Source organism: Rhipicephalus microplus, unplaced genomic scaffold, assembly GCF_043290135.1.
Source record: "Rhipicephalus microplus isolate Deutch F79 unplaced genomic scaffold, USDA_Rmic scaffold_86, whole genome shotgun sequence".
NCBI classification, from domain to species: Eukaryota; Metazoa; Arthropoda; class Arachnida; order Ixodida; family Ixodidae; genus Rhipicephalus; species Rhipicephalus microplus.
Genome location: NW_027464658.1, coordinates 1088710 through 1104053, shown reverse-complemented (window position 1 = coordinate 1104053; position 15344 = coordinate 1088710).

Sequence of the window (15344 nt, the reverse complement as noted above, 5' to 3'; positions counted from 1 at the left end):
GTATCTCGCTAAATGACATCGTTCTTTAAGGTTTCACGATACTTGCATGCGCTTTACCGAGAATGTCACAACATAGCAGTTTCGCACTTGTAACGGTACAACACGCAGTATTTGGCTTGTTCATGCCGTTTTGTGTGCTTTCACAACATTTTACCTATCGCAGTTTCGTACTCGCATTAAAACACTATCTCGTTAGATGACGTCGTTTTTGGTGGTTTCACGACGCTACCTAGCTTAAACTAACATAACTCAAACTAACCGAACCTTCGCACTTCTATCGTTAGAAAACGTTTTATTCGCTACTTTACAATGTTTTCTACAAGATTACGACGGTTTCATGCGCTTTCACATTAGATATCGCAGTTCCCCACTTGTAATGGTGAAAAACACAGCATCTCACTAAGTGACATTGTTTAATGCGGTTTTAGCGCGGTTCATATCTTAACCTAACCTAACCTAACCTAACCTGACCTAACCCAACCTAACCTAACCTAACCTAACCCAACTCAACCCAACCTAACGTAATCTAACCTAACCTAACCTAACCTAACCTAACCTAACCAAACCTAACCTAACCTAACCTAACCTAACCTAACGACGGTTGCAAGCGCTTTCACATTAAATATCGCAGTTCCCCACTTTTAATGGTGAAAAACACTGCATCTCAGTAATTGACATTGTTTAATGCGGTTTTACGACGGTTCATATCTTAACCTAACCTAACATTCGCACTTGTATCTAAAAACGCTCTATTACACTGTTTTGTTCACAATTACGATATTTGCATAACCTCACAGTTTTTCACCAACTTATTGCAGTACAGAACGCTGTATCTCGCTAAATGACATTGTTCTTTAAGGTTTCACGATGCTTGCATGCGCTTTAACGAGAATATCACAATATAGCAGTTTCGCACTTGTTACGGTAGAACACGCAGTATTTGGCTTGTTCATGCCGTTTTGTGTGCATTCACAACATTTCACCTATCGCAGTTTAATACTCGCTATAAAACAACACTATCTCGTTAGATGACGTCGTTTTTGGTAGTTTCACGACGCTACCTAGCTTAAACTAACCTAACCTAACCTAACCTTCGCACTTCTATCGTTAGAAAACGTTTTACTCGCAACTTTACAATGTTTTCTACAAGATTACGACGGTTTCATGCGCTTTCACATTAGATATCGTAGTTCCCCACTTGTAATGTTGAAAAACACTACATCTCACTAAGTGACATTGTTTAATGCGGTTTTACGACGGTTGATATGTCAACCTAACCTAACATTCGCACTTGTATCTAAAGACGCTCAATTACACTGTTTCGTTCACAATTACGATATTTGCTTGACCTCACAGTTTCTCACCAACTTATTACAGTACAGAACGCTGTATCTCGCTAAATGACATCGTTCTTTAAGGTTTCACGATACTTGCATGCGCTTTACCGAGAATGTCACAACATAGCAGTTTTGCACTTGTAACGGTACAACACGCAGTATTTGGCTTGTTCATGCCGTTTTGTGTGCTTTCACAACATTTTACCTATCGCAGTTTCGTACTCGCAATAAACACTATCTCGTTAGATGACGTCGTTTTTGGTGGTTTCACGACGCTACCTAGCTTAAACTAACATAACTCAAACTAACCGAACCTTCGCACTTCTATCGTTAGAAAACGTTTTATTCGCTACTTTACAATGTTTTCTACAAGATTACGACGGTTTCATGTGCTTTCACATTAGATATCGCAGTTCCCGACTTGTAATGGTGAAAAACACAGCATCTCACTAAGTGACATTGTTTAATGCGGTTTTAGCGCGGTTCATATCTTAACCTAACCTAACCTTACCTAAACCAACCTAACCTAACCTAACCTAACCAAACCTTACCTAACATACCCTAACCTAACCTAACCTAACCTAAGCAAACCTAACCTAACCTAACCTAACGTAACCTAACCTAACCTAACCTAACCTAACCTAACCTAACCTAACCTAACGACGTTTGCAAGCGCTTTCACATTAGATATCGCAGTTCCCGACTTGTAATGGTGAAAAACACTGCATCTCACTAAGTGACATTGATTAATGCGGTTTTACGACGGTTCATATCTTAACCTAACCTAACATTCGCACTTGTATTAAAAAACGCTCTATTACACTGTTTCGTTCACAATTAGGATATTTGCATAACCTCACAGTTTTTCACCAACTTATTGCAGTACAGAACGCTGTATCTCGCTAAATGACATCGTTCTTTAAGGTTTCACGATGCTTTCATGCGCTTTAACGAGAATATCACAACATAGCAGTTTCGCACTTGTAACGGTACAACACGCAGTATTTGGCTTGTTCATGCCGTTTTGTGTGCTTTCACAACATTTCACCTATCGCAGTTTCGTACTCGCAATAAAACAACACTATCTCGTTAGATGACGTTGTTTTTGGTAGTTTCGCGACGCTACCTAGCTTAAACTAACATAACTCAACCTAACATGACCTTCGCACTTCTATCGTTAGAAAACGTTTTACTCGCTACTTTACATTGCTTTCTACAACATTACGACGGTTTCAAGCGCTTTCACATTAGATATCACAGTTCCCAACTTGTAAAGGTGAAAAACACTGCATCTCACTAAGTGACATTGTTTAATGCGGTTTTACGACGGTTCATACCTTAACCTAACCTAACCTAACCTTACCTAACCTAACCTAACCTAACCCAACCCAACCCAACCTAACCTAACCTAACCTAACCTAAACTAACCTAACCCAACCTAACCTAACCTAACCTAACCTAACCCAACCTAACCCAACTAAACCCAACCTAACCTAACCTAAGCTAACCTAACCTAACCTAACCAAACCTAACCTAACGTAACTTAACCTAACCTAACGTAACCTAACCTAACCTATTCTAACGTAACCTAACCTTACCTGACCTAACCTAACCTAACGTAACCTAACCTAACCTAACATAACCTAACGTAACCTAACCTAACGTAACCAAACGTAACCTAACCTAACCCAACCAAACCCAACCCAACCCAACCCAACAACACCCAACCCAACCTAACCTAACCTAACCTAACCTTACCTAACCTAACCAAATTATCCTTACCTAACCTAACCTAACCTAACGTAACCTAACCTAACCTAACCTAACGTAACCTAACCTAACCTAACCCAACCTAACCTAACCTAACCTAACCTAACCCAACTCAACCCAACCTAACCTAATCTAACCTAACCTAACCTAACCTAACCTAACCAAACCTAACCTAACCTAACCTAACCTAACCTAACCTAACCTAACCTAACGACGGTTGCAAGCGCTTTCACATTAAATATCGCAGTTCCCCACTTTTAATGGTGAAAAACACTGCATCTCAGTAATTGACATTGTTTAATGCGGTTTTACGACGGTTCATATCTTAACCTAACCTAACATTCGCACTTGTATCTAAAAACGCTCTATTACACTGTTTTGTTCACAATTACGATATTTGCATAACCTCACAGTTTTTCACAAACTTATTGCAGTACAGAACGCTGTATCCCGCTAAATGACATTGTTCTTTAAGGTTTCACGATGCTTGCATGCGCTTTAACGAGAATATCACAATATAGCAGTTTCGCACTTGTAACGGTAGAACACGCAGTATTTGGCTTGTTCATGCCGTTTTGTGTGCTTTCACAACATTTCACCTATCGCAGTTTAATACTCGCTATAAAACAACACTATCTTGTTAGATGACGTCGTTTTTGGTAGTTTCACGACGCTACCTAGCCTAAACTAACCTAACCTAACCTAACCTTCGCAGTTCTATCGTTAGAAAACGTTTTACTCGCCACTTTACAATGTTTTCTACAAGATTACGACGGTTTCATGCGCTTTCACATTAGATATCGTAGTTCCCGACTTGTAATGTTGAAAAACACTACATCTCACTAAGTGACATTGTTTAATGCGGTTTTACGACGGTTGATATGTCAACCTAACCTAACATTCGCACTTGTATCTAAAGACGCTCAATTACACTGTTCCGTTCGCAATTACGATATTTGCTTGACCTCACAGTTTCTCACCAACTTATTACAGTACAGAACGCTGTATCTCGCTAAATGACATCGTTCTTTAAGGTTTCACGATACTTGCATGCGCTTTACCGAGAATGTCACAACATAGCAGTTTCGCACTTGTAACGGTACAACACGCAGTATTTGGCTTGTTCATGCCGTTTTGTGTGCTTTCACAACATTTTACCTATCGCAGTTTCGTACTCGCAATAAAACAACACTATCTCGTTAGATGACATCGTTTTTGGTGGTTTCACGACGCTACCTAGCCTAAACTAACATAACTCAACCTAACATAACAGAGCGGTTGACTGGGCTAGTTGGTATGGCATACTTGGGTTTTAGCAGCGCGAAAAATGCACAAAAGACAAGAAAGGGACGAGACAAGCACTGACTTCCAACTAAAATTTTATTGACGGGAAGACCGTTAATATGCAATGGAGCACAAAGAGTGAAAAAAATGACGTATTTTAAGATACAAATTATCAACTAACGCCATGCCTGCTGCGCCTACCCTCGCATCTCAAGAAACATATCTCTTTATCTGAAAGGGCAACTGAAGGCTTGCTTACACATGCGCTGCTTTCAAGCTCCATTTGAGCAGCCTCATAAATTATACGCACGTTTTCCTCTTTAATCTTGCATAGAACTGTTGTTTTTTCAAACAGCGGAGTGCACCCACACGTGCTCACGTGTTGCGCTAAGAAGCCATCTTTTCCGCCACGAACATTATTGGCATGTTCCCGTAAACGATCGTTAAGGCATCTGCCCGTCTGGCCCACATAACATGCACCGCAAGAAAAAGGGGTCCTGTAAACGACGCCTAACGCGCAGTCCACAAACTGCGTTCTGTGCCTCACCATACACCGTTTTCTCATACTCTTTACGGGGCAGGTCCTGTTTGTCAACTGGGACAACTTATCAGGGGCACTGAAGACCACTTTCACATTGAGGCGCTGTCCTATTTTCTTTAGGCGGTGTGACACAGAATGCATGTACGGAATAACCGCTACCTTTTCCCTCTTCTCCGCTGTGGTGCCATCACTGTTGCAAACAGTGCCCAATCGTTTCCTTTTTCTGTGTATTGCCTCCGCCACGGAAATGAGCAAAGTGCGAGGGTACCCTTCTCTTTCTAGGCGCTCCGACTGTGCCAAGAGACTAGCTTCTAAGACGTGGTGACACGACCTCTCTAAAGCATTGTGAAAACATGATTGAACAATGCCTCTCTTTACTAATTTGCTATGCGCGGACGAGAACGGAAGAACAGGCTTCTGCGAGCGAGGCTCGTACCACCAGCACGTGTGGTTCTCCGAAAAAGAAATCTTTAGGTCAAGAAAGCGGATGCTATCCCTTTCCGGCATCTCGTGCGTCACCACGAGTGGATAGAGGCATTCGCGAAAGATTTGCAACACCTACATGACCTTGGAATGAAAGGTCTCTAAATCACACCTCAAAATTAACAGATAATCATCCACATACCGAAAGGTCTTTACTACAGATAGTTCACCAAGCTTCACATTCAATGCCCTATCAAATTTGGCTAATAGCAAGTCACTTAGAAAAGGAGCTATGGACGATCCTATTGAGACACCTTCTTTCTGTATATATGTTTTTCCGTTCCATTCTACAAACGTTGATGTGATGTACAAAGATAAAAGTTCTAAGAAACCTTTGGACGAAATACCCGTGGTGTTCTGAAATGGCACCGCGCCGAAACTGTCAATGCATTCATCAATGCATGCTAACAAACCTTCGTGCGGAAGGGAATAATAAAGGTCTTTTATGTCAATCGAAAAAGCTCTAAACCTCGCGCCTGGATGCTGCTTCAGAAAGTTGACGACTTCTCCAGAGTTGAATATTCTGAAGGGGTCTTCTACAGGGAACAATTTCAACTTATCTTGCAAAAACCGCCCTAGTTCATACTGCCAAGAATTCCTTTCCGAAACGATTGTGCGGAAAGGTGCTCCTTCTTTGTGAGTCTTGGTTGTGAAAAACATATTTAAGGACAGCTTGTCACTTTTGCCGATTTCTCGCGCCAGAACCGGCAAATCTAACTCGGAGCACAGATTCTTCGCCCTCGATCTGATTTTAGCGAGATTAATGCCTTCGCACACCCGAAAGACGGACGAAATTGCTTGGTGGGCCTTTTCAAAGTACAGGCCTCTCGGTAACACAGCAAACCCTCCCTCTTTGTCCGAAGGTACAACACAAAGAGCATTGTCTATGAGGTAAGCAGCAACTTTACCTACTGGTACACCACTGTTAGCTGGCTTACCCCTTAAACCCCTTGTTCCTTCCTCTTCTCCATGATCAACATGTCATGCACAAGAAAACAAGATGGCGAGAATACACAGGCCGCATTGACCACGTGGTAGACTATCTTTGGCAAGGTGAATTACGGAGGCTCCGGTCCCAGTTTTCAACGACGCGACGTGGCTCTACTGGTGTCGTTCATACGTATGGTGACATAGCCCTCCCAGACTTCGTCATGAAGACGTTGGGTCTAGGTCCAAAGTTCGCAGTTGAGAAGAGGCGGACACCCACTGAACTGTTGGCCACTGTGCGCCAGGTCGCGAACTGTGCTCCACCAGAAGACACCGACAGATGCGTCTCAGAAGGCCTCGACGTTCTTTTAAGGGGTAAGCCAGCTAACAGTGGTGTACCAGTAGGTAAAGTTGCTGCTTACCTCATAGACAATGCTCTTTGTGTTGTACCTTCGGACAAAGAGGGAGGGTTTGCTGTGTTACCGAGAGGCCTGTACTTTGAAAAGGCCCACCAAGCAATTTCGTCCGTCTTTCGGGTGTGCGAAGGCATTAATCTCGCTAAAATCAGATCGAGGGCGAAGAATCTGTGCTCCGAGCTAGATTTGCCGGTTCTGGCGCGAGAAATCGGCAAAAGTGACAAGCTGTCCTTAAATATGTTTTTCACAACCAAGACTCACAAAGAAGGAGCACCTTTCCGCACAATCGTTTCGGAAAGGAATTCTTGGCAGTATGAACTAGGGCGGTTTTTGCAAGATAAGTTGAAATTGTTCCCTGTAGAAGACCCCTTCAGAATATTCAACTCTGGAGAAGTCGTCAACTTTCTGAAGCAGCATCCAGGCGCGAGGTTTAGAGCTTTTTCGATTGACATAAAAGACCTTTATTATTCCCTTCCGCACGAAGGTTTGTTAGCATGCATTGATGAATGCATTGACAGTTTCGGCGCGGTGCCATTTCAGAACACCACGGGTATTTCGTCCAAAGGTTTCTTAGAACTTTTATCTTTGTACATCACATCAACGTTTGTAGAATGGAACGGAAAAACATATATACAGAAAGAAGGTGTCTCAATAGGATCGTCCATAGCTCCTTTTCTAAGTGACTTGCTATTAGCCAAATTTGATAGGGCATTGAATGTGAAGCTTGGTGAACTATCTGTAGTAAAGACCTTTCGGTATGTGGATGATTATCTGTTAATTTTGAGGTGTGATTTAGAGACCTTTCATTCCAAGGTCATGCAGGTGTTGCAAATCTTTCGCGAATGCCTCTATCCACTCGTGGTGACGCACGAGATGCCGGAAAGGGATAGCATCCGCTTTCTTGACCTAAAGATTTCTTTTTCGGAGAACCACACGTGCTGGTGGTACGAGCCTCGCTCGCAGAAGCCTGTTCTTCCGTTCTCGTCCGCGCATAGCAAATTAGTAAAGAGAGGCATTGTTCAATCATGTTTTCACAATGCTTTAGAGAGGTCGTGTCACCACGTCTTAGAAGCTAGTCTCTTGGCACAGTCGGAGCGCCTAGAAAGAGAAGGGTACCCTCGCACTTTGCTCATTTCCGTGGCGGAGGCAATACACAGAAAAAGGAAACGATTGGGCACTGTTTGCAACAGTGATGGCACCACAGCGGAGAAGAGGGAAAAGGTAGCGGTTATTCCGTACATGCATTCTGTGTCACACCGCCTAAAGAAAATAGGACAGCGCCTCAATGTGAAAGTGGTCTTCAGTGCCCCTGATAAGTTGTCCCAGTTGACAAACAGGACCTGCCCCGTAAAGAGTATGAGAAAACGGTGTATGGTGAGGCACAGAACGCAGTTTGTGGACTGCGCGTTAGGCGTCGTTTACAGGACCCCTTTTTCTTGCGGTGCATGTTATGTGGGCCAGACGGGCAGATGCCTTAACGATCGTTTACGGGAACATGCCAATAATGTTCGTGGCGGAAAAGATGGCTTCTTAGCGCAACACGTGAGCACGTGTGGGTGCACTCCGCTGTTTGAAAAAACAACAGTTCTATGCAAGATTAAAGAGGAAAACGTGCGTATAATTTATGAGGCTGCTCAAATGGAGCTTGAAAGCAGCGCATGTGTAAGCAAGCCTTCAGTTGCCCTTTCAGATAAAGAGATATGTTTCTTGAGATGCGAGGGTAGGCGCAGCAGGCATGGCGTTAGTTGATAATTTGTATCTTAAAATACGTCATTTTTTTCACTCTTTGTGCTCCATTGCATATTAACGGTCTTCCCGTCAATAAAATTTTAGTTGGAAGTCAGTGCTTGTCTCGTCCCTTTCTTGTCTTTTGTGCATTTTTCGCGCTGCTAAAACCTAACATAACCTTCGCACTTCTATCGTTAGAAAACGTTTTACTCGCTTCTTTACATTGCTTTCTACAACATTACGACGGTTTCAAGCGCTTTCACATTAGATATCGCAGTTCCCAACTTGTAAAGGTGAAAAACACTGCATCTCACTAAGTGACATTGTTTATTGCGGTTTTACGACGGTTCATACCTTAACCTAACGTAACCTAACCTAACCTTACCCAACCTAACCTAACATAACCTAACCTAACCTAACCTAACCAAACCTAACCTAACGTAACCTCACCTAACCTAACCTAACCTAACGACGTTTGCAAGCGCTTTCACATTAGATATCGCAGTTCCCAACTAGTAATGGTGAAAAACACTGCATCTCACTAAATCACATTGTTTAATGCGGTTTTACGACGGTTCATATCTTAACCTAACCTAACATTCGTACTTGTATTGAAAAACGCTCTATTACACTGTTTCGTTCACAATTACGATATTTGCATAACCTCACAGTTTTTCACCAACTTATTGCAGTACAGAACGCTGTATCTCGCTAAATGACATTGTTCTTTAAGGTTTCACGATGCTTGCATGCGCTTCAACGAGAATATCACAATATAGCAGTTTCGCACTTGTAACGGTAGAACACGCAGTATTTGGCTTGTTCATGCCGTTTTGTGTGCATTCACAACATTTCACCTATCGCAGTTTAATACTCGCAATAAAACAACACTATCTCGTTAGATGACGTCGTTTTTGGTAGTTTCACGACGCTACCTAGCTTAAACTAACCTAACCTAACCTAACCTTCGCACTTCTATCGTTAGAAAACGTTTTACTCGCAACTTTACAATGTTTTCTACTAGATTACGACGGTTTCATGCGCTTTCACATTAGATATCGTAGTTCCCGACTTGTAATGTTGAAAAACACTACATCTCACTAAGTGACATTGTTTAATGCGGTTTTACGACGGTTGATATGTCAACCTAACCTAACATTCGCACTTGTATCTAAAGACGCTCAATTACACTGTTTCGTTCACAATTACGATATTTGCTTGACCTCACAGTTTCTCACCAAGTTATTACAGTACAGAACGCTGAATTTCGCTAAATGACATCGTTCTTTAAGGTTTCACGATACTTGCATGCGCTTTACCGAGAATGTCACAACATAGCAGTTTCGCACTTGTAACGGTACAACACGCAGTATTTGGCTTGTTCATGCCGTTTTGTGTGCTTTCACAACATTTTACCTATCGCAGTTTCGTACTCGCATTAAAACAACACTATCTCGTTAGATGACGTCGTTTTTGGTGGTTTCACGACGCTACCTAGCTTAAACTAACATAACTCAACCTAACATAACCTTCGCACTTCTATCGTTAGAAAACGTTTTACTCGCTACTTTACATTGCTTTCTACAACATTACGACGGTTTCAAGCGCTTTCACATTAGATATCGCAGTTCCCAACTTGTAAAGGTGAAAAACACTGCATCTCACTAAGTGACATTGTTTAATGCGGTTTTAGCGCGGTTCATATCTTGACCTAAACTAACCTAACCTAACCCAACCTAACCTAACATAACCTAACCTAACCTAACCAAACCTAACCTAACGTAACCTAACCTAACCTAACCTAACCTAACGACGTTTGCAAGCGCTTTCACATTAGATATCACAGTTCCCGACTTGTAATGGTGAAAACACTGCATCTCACTAAGTGACATTGTTTAATGCGGTTTTAGGACGGTTGATATGTCAACCTAACCTAACATTCGCACTTGTATCTAAAGACGCTCAATTACACTGTTTCGTTCACAATTACGATATTTGCTTGACCTCACAGTTTCTCACCAATTTATTACAGTACAGAACGCTGTATCTCGCTAAATGACATCGTTCTTTAAGGTCTCACGATGCTTGCATGCGCTTTAACGAGAATATCACATTATAGCAGTTTCGCACTTGTAACGGTACAACACGCAGTATCTGGCTTGTTCAAGCCGTTTTGTGTACTTTCACAACATTTCACCTATTGCAGTTTCGTACATGCAATAAAACAACACTATCTCGTTAGATGACGTCCTTTTTGGTGGTCTCACGACGCTACATAGCTTAAACTAACATAACTCAAGCTAACCTTCGCACTTCTATCTTTAGAAAACGTTTACTCGCAATTTTACAATGTTTTCTACAAGATTACGACGGTTTCATGCGCTTTCACATCAGATATCGCAGTTCCCGACTTGTAATGGTGGAAAACACAGCATCTCACTAAGTGACATTGTTTAATGCGGTTTTAGCGCGGTTCATATCTTAACCTAACCTAACCTTACCTAACCCAACCTAACCTAACCTAACCTAACCAAACCTTACCTAACATACCCTAATCTAACCTAACCTAAACTAACCAAACCTAACCTAACCTAACCTAACCTAGCCCAACCCAACCCAACCTAACCTAACCTAAACTAACCTAACCCAACCACACCTAACCTAACCTAACCTAACCCAACCTAACCCAACCCAACCCAACCTAACCTAACCTAAGCTAACCTAACCTAACCTAACCAAACCTAACCTAACCTAACTTAACCTAACCTAACGTAACCTAACCTAACCTATTCTAACGTAACCTAACCTTAACTGACCTAACCTAACCTAACGTAACCTAACCTAACCTAACATAACCTAACGTAACCTAACCTAACCTAACGTAACCTAACCTAACCTAACCCAACCTAACCCAACCCAACCCAACAACACCCAACCCAACCTAACCTAACCTAACCTAACCTTACCTAACCTAACCAAATTATCCTTACCTAACCTAACCTAACCTAACGTAACCTAACCTAACCTAACGTAACCTAACCTAACCTAACCTAACGTAACCTAACCTAACCTAACCTGACCTAACCCAACCTAACCTAACCTAACCTAACCTAACCTAACCCAACTCAACCCAACCTAACCTAATCTAACCTAACCTAACCTAACCTAACCTAACCAAACCTAACCTAACCTAACCTAACCTAACCTAACCTAACGACGGTTGCAAGCGCTTTCACATTAAATATCGCAGTTCCCCACTTTTAATGGTGAAAAACACTGCATCTCAGTAATTGACATTGTTTAATGCGGTTTTACGACGGTTCATATCTTAACCTAACCTAACATTCGCACTTGTATCTAAAAACGCTCTATTACATTGTTTTGTTCACAATTACGATATTTGCATAACCTCACAGTTTTTCACCAACTTATTGCAGTACAGAACGCTGTATCTCGCTAAATGACATTGTTGTTTAAGGTTTCACGATGCTTGCATGCGCTTTAACGAGAATATCACAATATAGCAGTTTCGCACTTGTAACGGTAGAACACGCAGTATTTGGCTTGTTCATGCCGTTTTGTGTGCTTTCACAACATTTCACCTATCGCAGTTTAATACTCGCTATAAAACAACACTATCTCGTTAGATGACGTCGTTTTTGGTAGTTTCACGACGCTACCTAGCTTAAACTAACCTAACCTAACCTAACCTTCGCACTTCTATCGTTAGAAAACGTTTTACTCGCCACTTTACAATGTCTTCTACAAGATTACGACGGTTTCATGCGCTTTCACATTAGATATCGTAGTTCCCGACTTGTAATGTTGAAAAACACTACATCTCACTAAGTGACATTGTTTAATGCGGTTTTACGACGGTTGATATGTCAACCTAACCTAGCATTCGCACTTGTATCTAAAGACGCTCAATTACACTGTTTCGTTCACAATTACGATATTTGCTTGACCTCACAGTTTCTCACCAACTTATTACAGTACAGAACGCTGTATCTCGCTAAATGACATCGTTCTTTAAGGTTTCACGATACTTGCATGCGCTTTACCGAGAATGTCACAACATAGCACTTTCGCACTTGTAACGGTACAAGACGCAGTATTTGGCTTGTTCATGCCGTTTTGTGTGCTTTCACAACATTTTACCTATCGCAGTTTCGTACTCGCAATAAAACAACACTATCTCGTTAGATGACGTCGTTTTTGGTGGTTTCACGACGCTACCTAGCTTAAACTAACATAACTCAACCTAACATAACCTTCGCACTTCTATCGTTAGAAAACGTTTTACTCGCTACTTTACATTGCTTTCTACAACATTACGACGGTTTCAAGCGCTTTCACATTAGATATCGCAGTTCCCAACTTGTAAAGGTGAAAAACACTGCATCTCACTAAGTGACATTGTTTATTGCGGCTTTACGACGGTTCATACCTTAACCTAACGTAACCTAACCTAACCCAACCTAACCTAACATAACCTAACCTAACCTAACCTAACCTAACCAAACCTAACCTAACCTAACCTAACCTAACCTAACCTAACCTAACCTAACCTAACGACGTTTGCAAGCGCTTTCACATTAGATATCGCAGTTCCCAACTTGTAATGGTGAAAAACACTGCATCTCACTAAGTGACATTGTTTAATGTGGTTTTACGACGGTTCATATCTGAACCTAACCTAACATTCGTACTTGTATTGAAAAACGCTCTATTACACTGTTTCGTTCACAATTACGATATTTGCATAACCTCACAGTTTTTCACCAACTTATTGCAGTACAGAGCGCTGTATCTCGCTAAATGACATTGTTCTTTAAGGTTTCACGATGCTTGCATGCGCTTTAACGAGAATATCACAATATAGCAGTTTCGCACTTGTAACGGTAGAACACGCAGTATTTGGCTTGTTCATGCCGTTTTGTGTGCATTCACAACATTTCACCTATCGCAGTTTAATACTCGCAATAAAACAACACTATCTCGTTAGATGACGTCGTTTTTGGTAGTTTCACGACGCTACCTAGCTTAAACTAACCTAACCTAACCTAACCTTCGCACTTCTATCGTTAGAAAACGTTTTACTCGCAACTTTACAATGTTTTCTACAAGATTACGACGGTTTCATGCGCTTTCACATTATTTATTTTATTTATTTATTTATTTGGACAATACTGCGAACCTTGAAAGGTCCAAGCAGGAGAGGGATGTACACATCCAGAAGACATGCGTATGGATGCAAGATCGACACATGAATGTGAGGGTACATAATCAACAGGTAAGTATACAATCATTATACATTGGATGACAGCAAGGGTGAACACTCTGGCAAAACATTCCAATCGGAAACAGTTCTGGGAAAAAATGAATATTTGTATTGGTCTGTACGGGCAAAGAACGGTGTAATACTACGGCTATGTTTGTGACGAGACGCTCGACTAGGGTTATTAGCTATGTAATCTTGTGACTGGATTCCCAATTTATTAAAATATAGCTGGTGTAGAAAGTTTAGACGGGCACTTTTACGTCGGTTGGCCAATGGCTCTAGGTGTGCGAGCTCCAACATAGCTGAAGGGGAGTCGCGACGTCTAAAACGTTTATGAATAAAGCGAGCTGCCAATCTCTGAATTTTTTCAAGCTTTTCTTTATTAGTGATAGTATGGGGATCCCATACAATGCTTCCGTATTCCAGGGTGGGTCTTACAATGGATTTGTATGCAATGAGTCTAAGCGATGAGGGGGCATCACCTAATTTATGCTTCAGAAATCCTAACTTCTTTCTCGCGGAGGAACATATGTTATTTATATGTGTTGACCAGTTAAGTCTGGACGTCAAGGTTAACCCCAGGTACTTATGTTCCTCCACTTGTTTAATCTGATAATTGCCAAGACTATACATGAAGTGAGATTTCTTCTTATTGGAGATGCACATGTAAACTGTCTTGTCGAGATTTATAATCATATCCCACTTATTGCACCATTCCGTTATTGCATGCAAAGCATGGTTAAGAACGTGCTGGTCAGCGACAGACACTATGTGGCTAAATATGATGCAATCGTCTGCAAACAGCTTAAGGCGTAGAGGGGGCTTTACAATTTGGCCAAGATCATTAATATAAATGTTAAATAGAACCGGTGCCAAGACCGAACCCTGTGGGACGCCAGAAAAAACATCAAGAAAACGAGAACAGGCACCGTCAATTTCAACATACTGTTTGCGGCCAGTTAGGTATGAAATGACCCAATTGACGACTTGTGATGGAATGCCTAAGTTTTTCATTTTTGTTATTAGTTTCGAGTGTGGAACTCTATCGAACGCTTTTGAGAAGTCTATTAGAACTGCGTCAATCTGTCCGCCCTCGTCAAGTACCTGTGCCATCTCATGGACGGTAACTACTAATTGAGTTGCAGTTGAAAAACCTCTTCGAAAACCGTGCTGTACGTTAGCAAGAAGATTATTGTTGTCAAGAAAATCATTTAGGTGTTTAGCAATTACGTGTTCGAGAACTTTACAAACTGTGCAAGTGAGAGATATGGGTCGGTAATTACAATAATCGGTGACAGAGCCTTTTTTAAAAATCGGTTTCACTCGGGCAACCAACCATTCAAGTGGGAGGCAAGAAGTTTCAAGAGACTTAGAATACAACTGTACCAAGAATCTAGCTAGGAGCTCTGCATATCTTTTGAGAAATGCGGTGGGAATGTTATCAGGTCCTGCGGATTTTTTAGGATCTAATCGTAAGAGCAGCTCAGTAACACCTTCGACAGTAATATGGATATATTGGTTGCTATCGTTGACGTAAGGCGTATTACCCAGCGTGGCTGGCCTTGAGAATACGC